We start from the raw sequence: 20,972 nt of genomic DNA, 5'->3' as shown, positions 1-20,972 counted from the left end.
AGCTGCATGGGGCTGAGGAGCAACCCTGGTGGGCAGCTCGCTCCTCCCTTCAGGGCAACAGTCAGGGACAATTTGGGGCTGTCTGCAATGGAGAAGGCCATCTGTATCCAGAGGAAGAATTATGGGCTTCGAACAAAGACCAAAGACTGTTACCGTCAAATTAGAAAAAAAAGTTATGTTATTACGTAATTTCACTATAGATACTTTATGTTTCTTCCTTAAGGATATGATTTCTCTGTCATATTCAACTGGGATCAACGTATACCATGGAACCGATGTAAAGACTAACAGAATGTCTTCTGTGTGGGGGGGTGGGGGAGGGAAGCAAAAATGGGGGAGGAATTGTAAAACTCAAAATAAATAAAATTTTTCTTTTTTTTTAATTTTTTAGTTTTTGCAAAGCAATGGGGTTAAGGGGCTTGCCCAAGGCCACACAGCTAGGTCATTATTAAGTGTCTGAGGTGGGATTTGAACTCAGGTCCTCCTGACTCCAGGGCCGGTGCTCTACCCACTGTGCCACCTAGCTGCCCCATAAAATCTTTCTTAAACAAATAAAATATAAATAAAAACAGCAAGCAAATAAATAAAAATTAATTCAAGAGGTAAACCCTATCAGCACCACCTTCCAAACCTGCCCAGACTGGAGACTGGATGCCTATTCCCTCTGCACTCTCCTAACACTCCTATCTAATACATAGGATTAGAGACAGCCAGAGAAATCACTTTCCTCTCTCCCCAGCACAGCAAGGGGGAAAGATCAGCCATTCACATACAGGAGGGAAAGTTCAGGGAAGGCTTGAGTTTCTCACCAAATGCCTTGATGACACCCCCTGTGCTCCCTACCACTGTGTCTGCTGCAGTGCTAGTCACAGTCCTTCCTCTCTCTGACTACATCCCCAAACCCCATAGGCTGACTAGCCCCATCCATGAAGGAGCATTACAAGGGCTTTTGGGAAATGTGGTTCCCAAGGAAGCCATACATGATCATGGACCCACCTCTTTATATGAATTATTTCCCTAGTGGAAGACAAGTATGGATGGCCTTGGAGTTAGGAGGCCAAGGATTCCAGCCCAATCTTTGATGCAACTTAGCTGTGTGATCCCAGGAAAGACAACCTCTCAGTGACCCAAGTAACTCTAAATCTGTAAGGAACAGAACAGTGAGTTCAGAGTGTAGACACACCTCCTTCTTACCTAGCCAAGGTTTATTGCAACATTATCTGGACGTGTTTATATGTTGCTAGTAATTCCATTTCAGAAATGCTTTACTGATGGGGCGGCTAGGTGGTGGAGTGGAGAAAGCACCGGCCCTGCAGTCAGGAGTACCTGGATTCAAATCCGGTTTCAGACACTTAATAATGACCTAGCTGTGTGGCCTTGGGCAAGCCACTTAACTCCATTTGCCTTGCAAAAAAAAAAACCCCTTAAAAACAATGCTTTATTGATGATCATTTCCCACCCACCCCTTCGGTTTGAATCCTCCCTATGCCAAAGAAAAGCAAAAAAATCTACATAAATCTACATACATAGACTGTGTCTGACAATGTATGCAATGTTTGGTCTCAGTAGTGCCACACAGCCCCCCACCTCTCCTCTGGGAAGGAGGAAGCAAATTTTCAGATAATAAGCTAGTTTAAACAGAAGAACACATAATATAAGCTTCATGTGACTCAACAGTGGAGGGAGCGTGATGGTCAAAAAAGGAGAATATTCTCTTAGGGTGCCATCAAAAGAGCAAAAGGCTTCAGTTCTGGGAAGGTGAGAGGCCTTCTGTCCTCTAACCTGAGGAGGCCACCCCAGGAGGGTGGGCTTCCACTTAAGGAGAAGCATTCTAGGAAAACCATCAATAAACTGGAGAGCGTTCAGAACCAGTTATCAGATAAAGAACTTCTTCTCCTCACCCCAATCCCCATGTATTAGTTTCAACAATCTTTTCGTTCAAAACGTTTGATATTGCCATATTAGGCTTGGTTGAAAGAACAAGGGGATATTTAGCCTGGAAAACAAAAGTCTTGGAGGAAGAGGACAGACCCAGACACCCAGTCTAGATCTGGATTTCAATTCTAACTCTTTCTCTCATGTGGCTTTGGGTAAATCATTGGACTTCTTTCCACCTCAGTTTGCCCATCTGTAAACTAAGCACATTGGACTTGCCTCCGAGTTCCAGTTTAAAGACCTGAATTGAAGTATTTGCAAGGCTGTCTCACGTGGAAGAAGAAGGAGCACATTGGTTCAGCTTGACCCCAGAAAATCGAACTAGAGAGGTGGAGCAAACAGAGACTCCTATGTAGACTTGATTTAATAGTAGGTGACATTTCTTTAGTGTTTTAAGATTTGGAAAGGAAATTCTCGTCTCTTATTTCACTTTGCGCTTCCCAACAACCTTGTAGTTATTATGCCCATTGTACAAACAACTAAGCCAACTAAGAGAAATAAAATGATTTGCCCACAGTTCCATAAAGTGGCAGAGGAGGAACTGGAACTGAGGCCTTCCTGACTCCACGATGAATTTGTTCAGTTGTTTAGTCATCTTTCCATGGACCCAACTGTTTTCTTGACAGAGATACTGGAGTAATTGGCCATTTCCCTCTCCAGAGGGTTAAGGCAAACAGGGTGAAGTGACTTGCCAAGGGTCACATAGCTAGTAAGTGTCTGAGATCGGACTTGATCTCGGATCTTCTGACTGCAGGTCCAGCCCTCCATCCACTGAGTCACCTCGCCTAAATACAACCTTGTAAAACGAGTCAAAAAGAACTTTGAGTACTCCAAGAGTGGAACAACCTGCCTCAGGAAGTTAGCTTCCTCCATCCTAGAGGGCTTACAAAAGAGCTCCAATGGTCATTTGGGGTTTTGGCAGAGGGGCCTCTTGCTTACTTAAGTTGCGATGACCTTGGTGGGTCCTTCCAGCTTGCCTAACTGATGATTCTCTAAATCTCTAAAAGCTTCAGTCTATTCTCCATCTGCCTGTTTCTAGGAAGGTTGCAGGTTGCAAAGGCAGGAGCCCTGACTCTAGAGTTAGTTACTACCTGTGTGATGTTAGCCAAGGCTTTTCCCCTCCTTGGGCCTCAGTTTCTACTCTGTAAAATAAGGGGGTTGGCCTCTGAGGGTCCTTCTCCATCTAGAGCTAGGAATCTGTAAACAGAACCAGATTAGATTCTGAAATATACCAGGACATAGCGCCACCTTGTGGCAAAATAGTGAAACACTCTACCTGTCCAATCAGGTGGGGTATACACACCGAGTTTTTCCCAGCTAAAAATTGGAGGAGTCTGACCAAAGATATTTCTTTTACAAATGCTTGTTAAAAGTACATTTTGTTTCATTAAAATGGATACCAGGCTGCTGTGAGACACGCTGTGTGGTCTGTTATAGAGAGCAGGCCTCTGGGCAAGTCACTAATGACTTTTAGGTTGCAGAGCAGGTGCTGATTTGCATTAGAAGGAGTTTCCACACTGAAAGGTCTGCATACAGATGAAATCCTAAGGGAAAAAACCATAAGCATGGAGTATGATGGGAAAAGCCTGTAGTATAATATAAAAAGCCTCATCCCTAGAATCTGGACTTTCATTCAAATCTTGTCTCCGCTACTGCTTGGTTCTGTGACCATGGGCCTTTTCTTTTTCCATTTATGCACCTCAATTTTCTCCTCTGTAAACTGGTAATAGTAAATAAGGTAATAGTAAAATCAAAAATTTTTTTAAAAATTTCAAATAGTAAAAAAAAATGGAAATGAAGTCAATGCCCATCAATTGAGAATTGGCTAGACGAAATGTGGTCCATGGATGTAATGGAATCTTAGTGTGCTCTCTGTGAGGAATACAGAGAAGTCTGTAAAAACCCTCTATAGGGGCGGCTAGGTGGCACAGTGGCTAAAGTACTGGCCCCTGGAGTCAGGAGTACCTGGGTTCAAATCCAACCTCAGACACTTAATAATTACCTAGCCATGTGGCCTTGGGCAAGTCACTTAACCCCGTTTGCCTTGCAAAAACCTAAAAAAAAACCCCTCTATAAACTGATGCAAAATGAAAGAAACAGAACCAAGAAAGCAATATACTTAGTGACTATATCACAAACATCCACCAGAAAGCAACCGATGAGAAATGGTACAAAAATGATGAAAAACAAGCATGGAACCAAAGAAGAAATAGAAGACAGCTCTCCCTACCCCTTTGCAGAGGTGGGAGGTCTACAGGGCCAGCCCCAGGGAGTGATAGTCACACATGGTTGGTGACTTTTCCCATCAAAGCTATGTGTGGATTATTGCTCTTTGTATGGATCTGTTGGCTCACCAGTGAACCCTGACCTAAGATCATCTGTGGCTCCAGGATGGTTGTAAAAGGTTTCTTTGATAGAGAAGCATGCATTCTTCTAAGAACAAATATTGTAAATTTACCCAGGAACTTGTAAAACTGGGTCTCTTTTAACCGGTTATTCCTGAGATAAGTTTCTGCTATAAAAAGTCTGAGTTTCCAAAAATAAAGTTGGTAGATTTTCACTTCCCAACCTTCTGTGTTTGGATATGTTTGTCTGCCCAAACTCTCAGAAATTCATGTCCAGACCCACACCAGAGCTATGGCGGGCGATAGCTGGTGCCCAAACAGGGACTGAGGATGGACTGATGGATGGACAGATGGACAGTCGGACCTGGAGGGGAATCAGTCTTGAAAGGAAAGCTAAAGTCTGGACACCTGCGGGGGGTCAAAAGAGCACTCATAAAGGGACAGCAGGCAATGAAGGTAAATAATTTTTTCATCAGGTCTAAAACAGAGAGCATTAAAATGGGACAGTCCAAGGAGAGAGGACATCATTTGAGAGTTGCTAAAGCAGATAGTTAAAGGACAACAAAACAATTGGAAGAATTTAGTGAATGTGTACAAAAATGTTGTCCTTGGTTTCCAGAAGGAGTATTGAGTATTGAAAAATGGGAAACTGGGGAAACAGGAGTGAGCATTTTAAGCAGGAAGGTCAGGAGGCATTCCCTATAGGAGTCTTTTCTTTGGGGAATATTTTAAAAATCTGTCTGACTCCACCTGGAGATGTTCCTTTGGCTCCGAGTATATTAAAAGTTGATGGAAGGGGTGGCTAGGTGGTGCAGTGGATAGAGCGCCGGCCCTGGAGTCAGGAGTACCTGGGTTCAAATCCGGTCTCAGACACTTAATAATGACCTAGCTGTGTGGCCTTGAGCAAGCCACTTAACTCCATTTGCCTTGCAAAAAACCCCCTTAAAAACGATGCTTTATTGATGATCATTTCCCACCCACTACCGCTGGCCTTGCAAAATCCTAAAAAAAAAAAAAAAAGTTGATGGAGATGATCAGGCTATTCAGCAGGAAGACAAGAATAAAAAAGAGTGGTGGCTTTTACCTCCAATGCCACCTCCAGACCTGTGCCTGCCTCCGGGTGGAAGGAGGGGTGTGGAGGCCAAGGCCAAGGGCCCCTACCTCCCCTGGAGAATCCTCCTCCCAACTCCCACTTTAGGAACTTGTACCAGAGAGTCTCCGGGAGGCCAGGCCCCACCTGCTCAGGCTGCCACAGCGGCTGCTGCTCCTGGGGTTCTGGTGGTGGTGGCTCCCCAGCCAGCACCACCTCCTCCTAACTCTAATAACCCACCTTCTACTCCTTTGCAGTCTAAAGAAGAAAATGCTACCAAAGATAAGGGGCATAGGAATATTGGCCAAACAGCCCCTCAAAGAGCTATAGCTAAGGGAGAGAAGATTCCATGGGACACGAGAGAATCATTGTTCCCTTTTCCTGTACTTGAGAGACCTGATCCAAGGATTCCAGGGACTGTTTTGAGAGAATACAATAATTTAGATTTTAAAACATTTAGAGAATTCAAACCAGCAACAAGCACGTATGGTAACACCAATCCATATGTTTTAACTATGATAGAAATATTAGGTAGACAAATATTAGCCCCAGAAGATTGGACCATGAGAGCAAAAACTACTCTTACACCAGGAGATTACTCAATATGGAAAACTGAATTCTTTGAGAATTGTCCTAGTCAGGCTAAAAGGGAGGCAGCGGGATTAAAAATAACATTGGAAATGCTCTCTAGCGCTGGTCCATGGGCAGGAGTAATCAAATTGGGTGTAGTTTCCAGGCACATGAACAGGCATGGCTAAAACTGCCTGGAAAAGGAGGTGGCAATGGGAGGGAGAGATCAGACAGCTTGTTGGCTCATGGCTCGCTTATCCATATCTTGGAGTTAACTGAGGGAGAGGAATTAAGATAAGAGAGAGAGAATTGTTTCATGAAGACTTGATAAAATAAAGTAAAATGTTAAATTTTTAAAAATGCTGTTTAATTTCCAAAAGACAAGATAATCAGGTTCATTTTAAAATACGTAATTTGATGGTTACAAAAAATAATGCGATGATTGAGGATTTAAAAAAAAAGAAACTACCCTCCTAGAAAAGATTTAGGGCTGTTGAAGTTATGTGCTTTACTCTAAGCTGGTAGGGGACAGGGGATAGTCCAATGTGGCTCAGGGAATTTCGAGTGACTGTTTGCCTTCTCAAAAGTTATAGCTATTTATGGTTAAAATCAAGAAGTGTTAGATATCAAAACCTTTGAATGGAAAAATGTATTGTGAAAATGGAAGGTTCTCTGCATTGTTCCTCTGGTTTCTTGGAGGATTTGTCACCTTTGGTGGTGTTATCCTGTTGTTTTTTGTCTTTGAGTAATGTTTAAAGGGACCATCTAGTGTGAGAGCAAAGTGGGGTTTCCCCAGATTTGGGGGGGCCTCTGGTTCTAAATGCTCTGACTCCGTTTATGTGTCTATGTGTTTGCTTTAAAATACAGGCAGAGAGAAGCTCTCAGCTCTCTCTCAGGCCTGCTGCTTTCTGTGTTCTAATTGGCCAACCTTCTTTCCATTCTCTCTTTTCAAAATGAGACCTTTTTTCTCCAAAACTCATGATTGGCGCCAAAAAGGAGATTTTCCTGAGAATCATGTTGTTTTAGGAGGAGAAGGGGTTCTATTATTTTCTCTTATTTTCTAGTCTTTCTTTTCTGGTCTGACAGACTAATAGAATTTTACTTACTGATTTGACAAATTATACTTATAAGGGACCTAGGAGAAATTGAAATTGTCCCTAAAATTATTTTTGGACTGGTCTTAATTAGCATGATAAATATATATATAAAGTTTTGGTTGAACAAGGAATGTTAAACAGTAAAGGTAAATAATGAGTGCATACTACCTTGATATCTCAAAATGTGAAGAATCTCCAATTCCCAGAACATCATTTTGTCAGTGAGGATAGAAAGTTCTTTTAAGTTAGAGCACTGAGAAGTTAGAATAGCTCGGATACAGAGAAGAAGGATTTGCCAACTTTATATTTTGTAAAAGGAAAATAATTTAAGGTAATTTTGAATATGAGTTTGGAATTTATAAGATCATTAAGAGAGCTATAAAGAAAATCTTGTAATGATAAAAGGGAATTTTAGAAACATTTTGTCTCAAAAAATTTTTATTGGGGTGGCTAGGTGGCGCAGTGGATAGAGCACTGGCCTTGGAGTCAGGAGTACCTGAGTTCAAATCCAGCCTCCGACACTTAATAATTGTGGCCCTGGGCAAGCCACTTAACCCATTGCCTTGCAAAATCTAAAAAAACAAATATTTATTACAGAACTTTAGGGAGTAATGGGAATATACATTAAATTGAAATATGGTATGTATAATTAGTAAACTTTGTATAAGAACGGATTCAGACAATTTTTTGAAATTTTAATACTGTGTTACGATAACAAACAATGGATGAATTGAAGTATCATCCATCACCTTTGTAAAGATTTGTTATAAGAAAACTAGAGAATACCTTGCCAACGAGGCTATATTTCTCAAGGTCTTTTGGCTCAGAGAGATTGTGAAAAACTGTGTTCTTCCACCTAGTGTTTCTTCTTTTTTTTCTTTTTTTTTTTTTGGCAAGGCAATGGAGTTAAGTGTCTTGCCTAAGGCCACACAGCTGGGTAATTATTAAATGTCTGAGACTGGATTTGAACTCAGGTACTCTTGACTCCAGGGCCGGAGCTCTATCCACTGTGCCACCTAGCTGCCCCCCACCTAGTGTTTCTTAAAGGGAATATTTATATGTAAGATCAAAGTAACTTATTTAATATCGGTTATTTAAGAGGAAATTATATATGTATGCTGTAACCCTGGCATTGGTAAAAGTTTTACACTGATTTTTTTGAAATTATATATATATATATATATATATGTGTGTGTGTGTGTGTGTGTGTGTGTGTGTGTGTGTGTGTGTGTATAAAACTATATTGGATATTTTGAAATTATTATATATAAAACTACATTGGATTTTTTGAAATTATTATATATGAAACTAAATTCATAGAGAATCTTATTTTTTGAAAATAGGAGTGTATTTGAACAAGAAGAAAATAAGCTTTTAAAACAAAGATGTGAAAGAAATTTATGTGTAACAGATATTTAGTTATAAGGTTAACTTTAAGATGTCAGCATGGAAACATGTTTCATGTAGGTTAAGAATTTAATGTTTAATTTTTAAAAAAGCAAAAATGGTAACCTTAGAAGAAGGTTGTATAAGAAATTGGGAAGCTATAGCTTAAGTGCAATTATTTGCAATAATGCCGAATAAATGTGAGAGGCTTTGAAAAATGATTGAGAGATTGAAAATTATGTCACCCATGGTTAGGCAATTTACTGATGAGCAAGATGTTTAAAAGTTATAGGATCTAGTCTTACCAATATAAGCTATTTTACTGTAATGATATCAAAGCCTGGAGTTAATGATTAATTGCTCTGTAGAGGTAATGAGGGAAAACATCTGAAGTTATGACACTCTTAAGTTTCCTGAAATTTTTGAACAATGTGATGCACCTTATTCTAGACCTGTAGGTCCAAGCATAAACGCAATTTTTAAAAAAAATATTTTTTAATCAAAACAAAAGAATGAATTATATGGCTAATTAATGGTATTAATAGAACAGCTACAAACACTTAACATTTTTACACATAGTAAGTATAGTTATCATGTGGTCAGATACATAGAAACAGCTTTTATTAAACATGGCACTGATGAAGAATTATATCAATTCTTTAAAGATTTACAAGAAGTTATAAGAGATAGATATAATCTTTTTTTTAACTGAACACATACATTGCCACACTGGATTGCCTGGGCCCATATATGAAGGCAATCATAGGGCTGATCAATTAACCCTTCCACTTCTTATAAGCTTAGTAGAACAGCAAGCTAGGCAGTGTCACAAAAAGTTTCACCAGAATGCCTCTTTATTAAAGAAAGACTTCAAAATCACCAGAGAATGAGCAAGGAATATAGTAATATCCTGTCAACTATACATTCCATATTTACCTACCCTTACAAATTATTCTAAGAATCCTAGAAGCCAAGTTCCTAATGAATTGTGGCAGATGGATGTGACTCGTTATACATCTTTTGGAAAAATGAAATTCATTCATGTTACTGTAGATACGTTTGGTTCATGTGCAATGGCAACAGCACATAGTTCAGAGGCTACACAAGGTGTGATTGATCATTTATGCCATTGTTTTGCTATTTCAGGGATACTAAAATCCACAAAAACAGATAATGGCCCTGGATATACTTCTATGGCATTTAAACAATTCTGTCTATATTACAATATACAACATATTACAAGTATTCCCTATAACCTCACTGCTCAAGCTTTAGTAGAAAGAAAACATAAAGATCTTAAGAAATTGCTGGAAGTGCAAAAGAAGGGTGACTATATAGGGACAAAAGGGAAACAAGGAAGGAGAGTAAATCTCACCTTATATGCCATGAAGTTTTTAACATTGAATGATGAACAACACCTGCAGAAAGATTTTTTTAAGGATATGCAACATGAAGAGAAGGGCATGGTTACGTGGAAGGATCCTAAGACATCAACAATGAAAATGACTGGATCCATTATTAATCCGGGGTCGAGGGTATGCTTCTGTTTTGTCCACAGATGGAGAAATTGTCTGGGTATCAGAAAGAAGCATCAGTCCGTGCAGACCAGATGAATCAAGTAATACAGAAAATGAATAACTTATATTTAAGAAATCAAAAAGGAAAAGATGAGAGGAGAATACGTCATGGATTTATGGGACAATTTATGACTCATGAACAATTTGGGGACTGTAAAAGGAATTGAATTTCGGACTTATGTTCAAATCTCCCCATGGGTCACTGTTCTACAATGAGGAGACAGTATAGTTGAAATTGTATTAATTGGGGAAGCTGCAGATTATTTGGGATATAACAAAGTTCCTACTGGAGATATCAAAGCCGAGAAGAAAATTTAGGCATAATTTTTCTGGTTTAAATACTGTGACACCTAAATGTTTTTGTAAAATGTGTATGGTTGAACCATATGTTACATTAAGTAAAACTAATCATTCAACTCTTCCAAATATTTATAACAGGGGAGCATTTAGGACTTTGGAAATATCAGGAATTCCATTTGTAGAAAGTATTGAAGGAAGAAAGATGATTCCTACATTCCTACAAATTTACATGCTTGGGATTTAAAAAAATGAATGTTTTCCACCCTGGGTTGCCTGTCATACCCCAGATAGAAGAAATTATGATCATTCTATTTTGCTACAAGTATAGAATTCTCCTGATAGAGTTGATCCATGGGGTTTTCCAGGCTATATTAAACCAATTATATATCCAGAAATAGGGTTAGCTAATTCAAAGATATGGAAGGCTATGGCAGCTATAGATGAGATAAGGTATATACAATGGAATAAGATGTTGGGCAAAATATCTTATGCAGAAAAGAAATTGTCTGTGACTGCATGCACAGGACCAGATATTGCCTTCATGATAGGATCTTTCAAAGATGTCAATATTATCAGAGAAAAAGGGAAGTATAATGTTAACTGTTGCAATTGCACTATTCGAGCATGTATAAATAAGGAAGTGGAGGATGATGATGTTGTTTTCATGATAAGAAAACCAAAATTTGCTATAATACCCACTAAGGTAGAAGGTTTGTATATGTCTCCTGCTGAAGAGTTCTTAGAAAAAACATTAAAGAGAATTAGGCAGAAGAGATGGGTTAGTTGCATTGTGTATCATAGTAGCCATTATAGCAGCTACTTTGGTGACTATTTCTGTACAAGTAGGGAATAAAGGAAAAAATTGGAAGCTAAATATATTCTAGAATTATCAAAAGATGCTCAGGAGAGAATTAATGAGGATCTTTATCATTTGATTAATGCATTATGAACCTCTGTAGTGAACAATTGCAATGTGTTTATAGATCTTCTGCTATTTGTGTTACTCCTTTAAAATATAACACTTCACTTATTCCATGGAATAATATAAAGGTTATTTGAATGGAATATGGTATAATGATTCTATAACTGTGGATATGAATCAATTGCACAAAATTGTTAATGATATTGCATTGACACCTAGAATGGAAATGGATTCAGGTATTGATAATTTGTTTAACTTTGTTAATAGACTTCATCCCTTTCATTTTATGAACTTATTAGTGAGCATGCTTCCTGGTATCTTTGCATTATTATTGATATTGTGTATTATTCCCATTTGTATTTAAACGCCTTTTTGTCACTGGATCAAAACATAGATGTTCTAACATAGATGTCCTAATATACCGCCTAAAGCTTCAGCATGCCTAAGAAGGGGGAATCTGTAGCGGGTCAGCCCCAGGGAGTGATAGTCACATGTACTTGGTGACTTTTTCCCATCAAAGATATGTGTGGATTATTGCTCATTGTATGGATCTGTTGGCTCACCAGTGAACCCTGACCTAGGATAATGTGTGGCTCCAGAATGGTTGTAAAGGGTTTCTTTGATAGAGAATCGTGCATTTTTCTAAAAACAAATATTGTAAATTTACCCAGGAAATTGTAAAACTGGGTCTCTTTTAACCAGTCATTCCTGAGATAAGTTTTTGCTATAAAAAATCTGAGTTTCCAAAAATAAAGTTGATAGATTTTCACTTCCCAACCTTTTGTGTTTAGGTATGTCTACCTGACCTGACTCTCAGAAATTCATGTCCAGACCCACACCAGAGCTATTGCAGGCAATAGGGAGGACTATGGGAATGGTATGTTACATATAATATCAGATTTTTAAAATGTAATAATCAAGTTTCCTAATTTTTTCTTTTTTCTTTCTTTTTTAAAAAATATTGTTATATGGGATGATGGGAGGGATAGAAAAAGGAAGTTTAGATGATATACAAACATATGATATGAATAACATTTATTTTTAAAAATTAGAATAGTCACAAAATACCTGTCTCATATAAAGTGTCAGGATCACCATGGATTCTCACTGGCTATGTCAGTGAAGCATAGGTCTGGAAATTTCTACCATGTTGGAAAGACTTTGAACATGGCTTTTGGAAAAAAAGACTGATTTCTGAAGGCCAGTCTAGCTAAGTTTGGAGTGCTCATTATTGGTAGGCTGGATACTTAGGAATGTTTTGACCATGACACAAAGTACAAAATGGTTTTCAGTCCTGTGTGACCCCCATCCTGTGCAGTGATAGGGGCAGAGTTGCAGAAGATGGAGTAGATCTATAAGACCTAATCTTATATTAAAAATAATATAATCTAAGAACCACAAAGTTTTTAGACCAGTTATATATGAAGCAGCCAGAGGTCCCTTCACAGGGGGGGGGGTCTTTCAAAAGCTGTTCAATATTCAAAGCATGTTGTTAGTGTTATTAGCCCCCTCTGATGCATTTACTTTTACTAAACTAACCTGAAAAGATACATTAGTTCGAAGCAAAAGACATTTAATCAAACAGCAGAGCAAGTTAAGTAGTTAAAAAAAAATTCCTTCTCTAGCCACAGGGAGACACTTTTCCAAAAGTTGCTTTATTACCTGGAAGAAGGCACACATTCATACATGTCATGTGATCTGTCTTGACTCTGTAGTTAACTAGGCCAATATTATACAGTCTTCTACTCTTGAACTGTCGGCCGGTTGTGCTGTGGCCATTCAAGCTTAGTCAAACTGCCAACCTGGGTCACCTCCACCTGCCTCTGATCCTCCTCATAGCCTTAGATTTGCTATCTAATCTAGACTGGGCCTTCATTTCCCAAGGCAATCCTTTTTTCTCTTCTCCAGCTGAATCTCCTCTTGAGATCCCCCAAATTCTCTCCTCTAACCTTCTCCATCAAACTCTCACCCCTCTCACTTATTTAAACTCACTGCCACTTTATCAAATAGAAACCATCTAGCACCAATAATCACTTCCTCCTAGCAACTCTGTATCTGCAAAGTCCTTTATGCCTTTCCCTCTATACTCCTCTTTTGTTTCAGTCTCTGTTGAAGACATGACCCTTCTCGCCAGGGTCAAGTACTCTGCTTGATCTCTTTTTCCTATCCTCTCCTGTCTTCTCCAGCTGATTATGTCTATAATCAGCCCCTGCCTTCATGTGAAAGCTCTCCCTCTCTATTGGCTCTTTCCCTGGGGCATAAATATACTCAGGCCATCCCCATGTTTACAACACCAGTCCCTCAGCAATTGGCTTATATCTTTCCTCCCTTTCACAGATCAGACTCCTAGAAACACGATTTGTACATGTTGCCTCCCCTCCTCTTTTCTTACTGATGACTCAACTCTTGTACACTGGCTCTCATCTCATCATCCAACTGAAACTACTCTCTCCAAAGGTGACAAATCAATGGCCTTTTCTTAACCCTCTTTCATGAGTTTTCCATAGCATTTGACCAATCTGTCCTCGAGGAGATTCTCTCATCTCTGGCTTTTTAAAAAACCCCAGTATCCTATTTGTACTCCTACCTGATTGGTCACTTCTTGATCAGATTCCATGTTTTATCCCTATGCATGTGGATACCTTAAGATGCCATCCTTAGTCCCACTTTTTTCTCTTGTTGATCTCATATCATCTCTATGCAAATGATTCCCAGATGGCTGAGAAGTAACTACATCATTGACTATTTACTCTTCTGACCCCATAGCAAGTCAGTTCCCAACTCTTGCTTACTCTACCTCCATGTCTACTTCCCTCCTATTTCCCTTCTCTCTACTCCCGTGCTCACTCACTCGGACCCCTGGATGACAGCAGTAGCTTTTCAACTGGCCTCCCTTCTTCAAGTTTCTCTCCTCCTCCTATACAAATTCCACACAACTGCCAAAGCACAAGTCTGGCCATATCACTGCCCTGTCCACAAAGCTCTAGTAGTTCCCAATTGCCTATAAGATGAAATAGAAATTTCTCAGGGTAGCCTTTTTTTGGTAAGGCAATGGGGTTAGGTGACTTGCCCAAGGTCACACAGCTAAGTTATTATTAAGTGTCTGATGCCAGAATTGAACTCAGAATTCCAGGACTGGTGCCACTTCGCTGCCCCTCAGTGTAACCTTTTAAAAGGCTTTTCAAATCCAGAGTCTCTTTTCTGGCTCATTGTACCTTACTTCCCTTCACAAGATTTAAGTCTGGTTTGCTTGTTGATTGTCACACAAGACATTCCATCCCATATCCAAGCCTTTTTGTCGGCTGTGCTCCATGCTAGTAATACACTTCTTCCTCATCTCCATTCACCAGAATCCCTAGCTTCGTTTAAAACTCAACCCAAGAGCCACCTCTTTCATGAGGACTGTCCTTCCACTCCAAAATTTCTCTTGAATTTGTGTAGGACATTATATTTATATATTTATATATTTATATATAATACATAAATACATATATATATATATATATATGTATAGCTATAGAAAATAGTTCCCTTGAATTGCCTTCCAACTAGGCTTTAGGTATTTTGTGGATGTCCATGTATTGGAAGGAGACATGATTCCAAGCCAATAGAGAAAATGTTGAGTATGAGAAAACACTTTCTGTGAAGCACTTAATTTTGATGGAAAAACTTTTTGGACAAAAAAATGTGTGATTCTAGAACATTATGAGAGAGACATGCTGAGAGAGAGAGAAAATACTAACTGGTAGAAGACTCAACGTGTCTCTGATTTCTGACTTGCTTCTCCAGAGACTACTAGAAATTGACCTCCATGGCTTAGACTGGGCACTTTCTCTTAGTCTGAGTTGAGATCTCCCCTCACTACAATTAAAGAGTTTATCCACCCTTATGGATATTCTAAGCTGCAGAACTTCTCCAATTTCAGTTTGCTGTTTTGCTTGAATAAATGAGTTTACCATAATTCATTATTTGTAATTGCGTATTGTGTAGCCAACATTTTAGGGGAAGGTTGTGTAAATTAAGACCTACACTCACTCTTTAGAACAATCAGGGAAGTGTTTTTCTCCTCAGTCATACTTGTACCCTAGACAAGGAAACAAATCTAATTTTTTTTTTAGATTTTTGCAAGGCAACCAGGGTTAAGTGGCTTGCCCAAGGCCACACGGCTAGGTAATTATTAAGTGTCTGAGACCGGATTTGAACCCAGGTACTCCTGACTCCAGGGCCAGTGCTTTATCCACTGTGCCACCTAGCTGCCCCTACAGATCTAATTTTAATCTGACACTCCTTTTTGACATAGGCAAAGAAAGGAAAAAGGGCCTAGCCATGGTCTTTCTCCTGTTCTCCTCAGGATGAAATTGCCTTGCAATCTCCCTTGGAAAATGATTGACTAGATTCCTTAGATCTCTATCCATGTCACAAGTGAAGCACATAAATACTTTTTTTAAAGAAAGATTTGATTTATTTTGAGTTTTACAATTTTCCCCCTATTCTTTCTTCCCTCTTTTCACCTCCCACAGAAGGCAATCTGTTAGTCTTCACATTGTTTGCATAATATACATTGACCTAAGTTGAATGTGATGAGAGAGAAATTATATCATCAAGGAAGAAAAATAAAGTATAAATCATAGCAAAATTACATAATAAAATAACAGGTTTTTTTTCTAAAGTGAAGGTAATAGTCTTTGGTCTATGTTCAAACTCCACATTTTTTTTTTAATGTTGAAAAACTTTCCTAACATGTATTTAGAAAAATAAAATAAAATATCAATCTGACATTTATAATATGAATCAATCTGACATTTACAATATAAAAAAACCTGCCTGTTCATATCCTTTGACCATTTTTTAATTAAAGATTTTATTTATTTTGAGTTTTACAATTTTCCCCTAATCTTACTTGCCTTCCCCCACTCCCCCCACAGAAAGCAATTTGCCAATCTTTACATTGTTTCCATGTTGTGCATCGATCCACATTGAGTATGATGAGAGAGAAATTATATTCTTAAGGAAGAAACATAAAGTATAAGAGATGGCAAGATCAGACAATAAGATATTAGGTTTTTTCTAAATTAAAGGGAATAGTCCTTGAACTTTGTTCAAACTCCACTTTATCTGGATACAGATGGCACTCTCCTTTGCAGACAGCCCAAAATTGTCCCTGATTGTTGCACTGATGGAATGAGCAAGTCCATCAAGGTTGATCATTGCCCCCATGTTGCTGTTAGGGTGTACAGTGTTTTTCTGGTTCTGCTCATCTCACTCAGCATCAGTTCACGCAAATCCTTCCAGGCTTCCCTGAATTCCCATCCCTTCTAGTTTCTAATAGAATAATAGCATTCCATGACATACATATACCTCAGTTTGCTAAACCATTTCCCAGTTGAAGGACATTTACTTGATTTCCAATTTGTTGCCACCACAAGCAGGGCTGCTATGAATATTTTTGTACAAGTGATGTTTTTACTCTTTCATCATCTCTTCAGGGTATAGACCCAGTAGTGGTATTGGATCAAAGAGCATGCACATTTTTGTTACCTTTTGGGCATAATTCCAAATTGCTCTCCAGAAAGGTTGAATGAGTTCACAGCTCCACCAACAATGCATTAGTGTCCAAGATTTCCCCACATCTCTTCCAACATTGATCATTGTCCTTTCTGGTCACTTTTGGCCACTTTGAGAGGTGTGAGGTGGTACCTCAGAGAAGGTTTAATTTGCATTTCTCTAATAAGTAATGATTTAGAGCAATCTTTCATATGACTATAGATCACTTTGATTTCCTCATCTGTAAATTGCCTTTGCATATCCTTTGACCATTTGTCAATTGGGGAATGGCTTGTTTTTTTGAAAATATGACTCAGTTCTCTGTATATTTTAGAAATGAGTCCTTTGTCAGAAATACTAGTTGTAAAAAATTCTTTCCCAATTTACTACATTTATTTTGATTTTTGTTATCAGTAATTTTGTCTGTGCAAAAGCTTTTTAATTTAATGTAATTGAAATCATCTAGTTTTTTTTAGTGATGTTCTTCATTTCTTTCTTGGTCATAAACTGCTTCCCTTCTATAGATCTGACAGGTAAACTAGTCCTTGATCTTCTAGTTTGTTTATAATATTGTTTTTTATGTCTAAATCCTGTAACCATTTGGATCTTATCTTGGTATAGTATGTGAGGTGTTGGTCTAATCCAAGTTTCTTCCATACTAACTTCCAATGTTCCCAGCAGTTTTTATCGAGGAGAGAGTTTTTATCTCAATAGCTGGACTCTTTGGGTTTACCAAACAGCAGCTTACTATAATTATCTCCTGCTATTGCACCTAGTCTATTCCACTGGTCCACCACTCTATTTCTTCACCAATACCAGACAGTTTTGATGACTGATGCTTTATAATATAATTTTTGATCTGGTAAGGCTAAGCTACCTTCTTTTGCACTTTTTTTTTCATTGAATCCCTGAAAATTCTTGACTTTTTATTTCTCCATGTGAATTTACTTACAACTTTTTCTAACTCATTAAAAGTAATTTTTTGTAAATTTGATTGGTAGGGCTCTGAACAGGTAGTTTAGTTTTGGTAAAACTGTCATTTTTATTATATTAGCTCTACCCATCCATGAGCAGTTGATGTTTGCCCAGTTATTTAAATCTGATTTAATTTGTGTGAGAAGTGTTTTGCAATTGTTTTCAAAAAGTTTTTGAGTCTGCCTTGGTAGGTAGACTACCAGGTATTTTATATTGTCTAGGGTTACTTTTAATGGGATTTCTCTTTCTAGCTCTTTCTGCTGTATCTTGCCAGTCATATATAGAAATGCTGAGGATTTATGAGGGTTTGTTTTATAGCCTGTGACTTTGCTAAAATTGCTAATTGTTTCTAGTAGTTTTTTAGATGATTTCTTGGGATTCTCTAGGTAGACCATCATGTCATCTGCAAAGAGTGAGTTTTGTTCCTTCCTTCCCAATTCTAATTCCTTCAATTTCTTTTTCTTCTCTAATTTCTGAAGTTAACATTTCTAATAAAATATTGAATAGTAGTGGTGATCATGGGCATCCTTGTTTCACCCCTGATCTTATTGGGAATGCCTCTAGCCTCTTGCCATTGCATATAATGCTGGCTGATAGTTTCAGATAGATACTGCTAATTATTCTAAGGAGCAATGCATTTATTCCTATACTCTATAGTGTTTTTAGTAGGAATGGGTGCTGTATTTTGTCAAAATCTTTTTCAGCATCTATTGATATGATCATATAATTTCTGATAGGTCTGTTGTGGATATAATTGAGTATACTAACAGTTTTCATAATATTGTACCAACCCTGCATTCCTGGGATAAATCCTACTTGATCATAATGTATTATCCCAGTGATAACTTGTTGTAATCATTTTGCTAAGATTTTATTTAGGATTTTTGCATCTATATTCATCAGGAAGATAGGTCTAGAATTTTCTTTCTCTGTTTTAACTCTGTCCAGTTTAGGTATTAGCACGATATTGGGGTCATAGAAAGAGTTAGGCAGAGTTCTGTGTTTACCTATTTTCCAAAGAGTTTATATAGGATTGGAACCAATTGTTCCTTAAATGTTTGATAGAATTCACTTGTGGATCCATGTGACCCTGGAGATTTTTTCTTAGGGAGCTCAATAATGGCTTGTTGAATTTCTTTATCTGAGATAGGGTTGTTTAGGTTTTTAATTTCCTCTTCATTTAATCTGGGCAACTTATTTTTTTTATTGTCCAAAATGTTTATTTTGAAGAACTGAAGGTTCTCAGTGATTTAGTCTCCTCCCCATCATTCTAGAGTCCACTGAACATTCTTGTAAGATTGCTTTGCCAGATGTGTGAACAGATTAGAGAATGGAGAAACTAAGACAGAAGATCAATTAGGAATCTATCACAATAGTCAGGTGAGAGATGGTGAGGGCCTGAAATATGGTAGAAGTTATGTGAGTGGGGTGGCTAGGTGGGGCAGTGGATAAAGCACCGGCCCTGGAGTCAGGAGTACCTGGGTTCAAATCCGGTCTCAGACACTTAATAATGACCTAGCTGTGTGGCCTTGGGCAAGCCACTTAACCCCGTTTGCCTTGCAAAAACCTAAAAAAAAAAGAAGTTATGTGAGTGAAGACAGGGGATATATGAAATGCTGTGAAGGTAAACTTGCCAAGACCTGTTTGGTTTTTGGGGTGGGAGATGGAGAGCTGAAGGAGAAGGTAGAGTTGAAGATAACTCTAAGCCTCCAAACTTGTATAATTTGATGGTGGCAACCACAAGAAATGTCAATTGTATTTTAATTTTGAGTATTTGAGAATACAGTGTTCTTGGTTCATTAACTCTTCTATCCCTGGAAGCTAAGGCCATAGGGAGGTCCCATCCCAGACAAAGTCACTCCTGTCTCTAGGCAGAAACAATTGAAGGAGGCTTGAGTTAGCATTCACTGGTCAGACCCCACTCAGCACTGCTGGTTGTGGTCACAAGGTTCTTGAGTTTCTTTGACTGAATTCTGCTCTCTCCATCCTTGTAAGCCATTTCTTCAGCTCAGATGACCAGGTTCCTTCCTTTTGTCTGTCCCTTCACTTTGGATTTAATTCCCTTAAACCTGTGTACCTGAGACCCAGCATTTGTGGCCAACCTTTTCAGTAATGACGATCTTGTCCCCTGAACTTCTGCTGATATTCCTGCTTTGATACACACACTGGATTTTGAACTGTTTGAGCCTTTCATTTGTAGTACACAGCTTTCCTGTCCCTCTGCCTTATAGCTCAATAATCCAGTCTTTTACATATCTTAGGAGTAATATCTTTATGTTCTCATTCCTAGAATAACTAGCTCCAACCCTGTGAGTCCACTTGGATGCCAAATCCCACCCAGAACCCCAGTTACCATATAACTATTACCAAAGGTAATCATAATCATTAAACAAACACCATCTGAAAAGATAACAGGATCAAGGACCAGAGATAGGTAGCTCATGAAGGGTCTGGGAGATCCCTGTATGATGGTGGGATCCAAGGGGTAAAAAGAAAATGTGGTGCAAGGGCAATACATCAAAAAGATCAAGAAAAGGTTTGAGGTCAGAAAGGTCTATATATTATTTGTCTCAATGTGGGGCATATCCTTTTGTGCTTTGGCATGAATGACTAACCCTACCTTCTATTGTTTTTGAAAACAGCCATGGGGCACAACAGATAGAGTACTGGCCCTGGAGTCAAGAGGACCTAAGTTCAAGTCCTCAGACACTTAATATTTACTTAGCAGTGTGACCTTGGACAAGTCACTTAACTCCATTGCCTTGGAAAAACAAAACAAAATGGAAAACAGCAATGTCCTGGTAACAGTGGACATCACCACAGTCTAGTTACCAAGGGGTCAGCACTGACAAGTTACGAAGAAACCGGAATAGGCAGGCAAAACCTGATTGCTGACCATAACTAAAATGAAATAGCTCTAATGTCATGCCACCATTTGAGCAACAGGCTGCTTCAACAGCCAGAATCCTCACCAAAGACCCTGGAACCAAAGTTCAATTCTCATTTAAGACATACACTATCTGTCAAGAACATTGCCCAGTGCATGTTGTGAATTCCGTTTTGTGTCAAGTCTCCTTTTGGGCTGTTGGCAACTGTCTTTTCTTATGATCCTTAATACTTTTGGGTAATCACAAGGAAGTCATTCATTTTCCTATTGTTTTCTTACACATTACCCACCAGGTCTAAGAAAAGGGAAAAAAAATTTGTTAGCCTAACAGCACTACTCACAGT

Source organism: Macrotis lagotis, chromosome X (assembly GCF_037893015.1).
Source record: "Macrotis lagotis isolate mMagLag1 chromosome X, bilby.v1.9.chrom.fasta, whole genome shotgun sequence".
Lineage (NCBI taxonomy): Eukaryota > Metazoa > Chordata > Mammalia > Peramelemorphia > Peramelidae > Macrotis > Macrotis lagotis.
Note: the sequence above shows the minus strand (reverse complement) of the source record.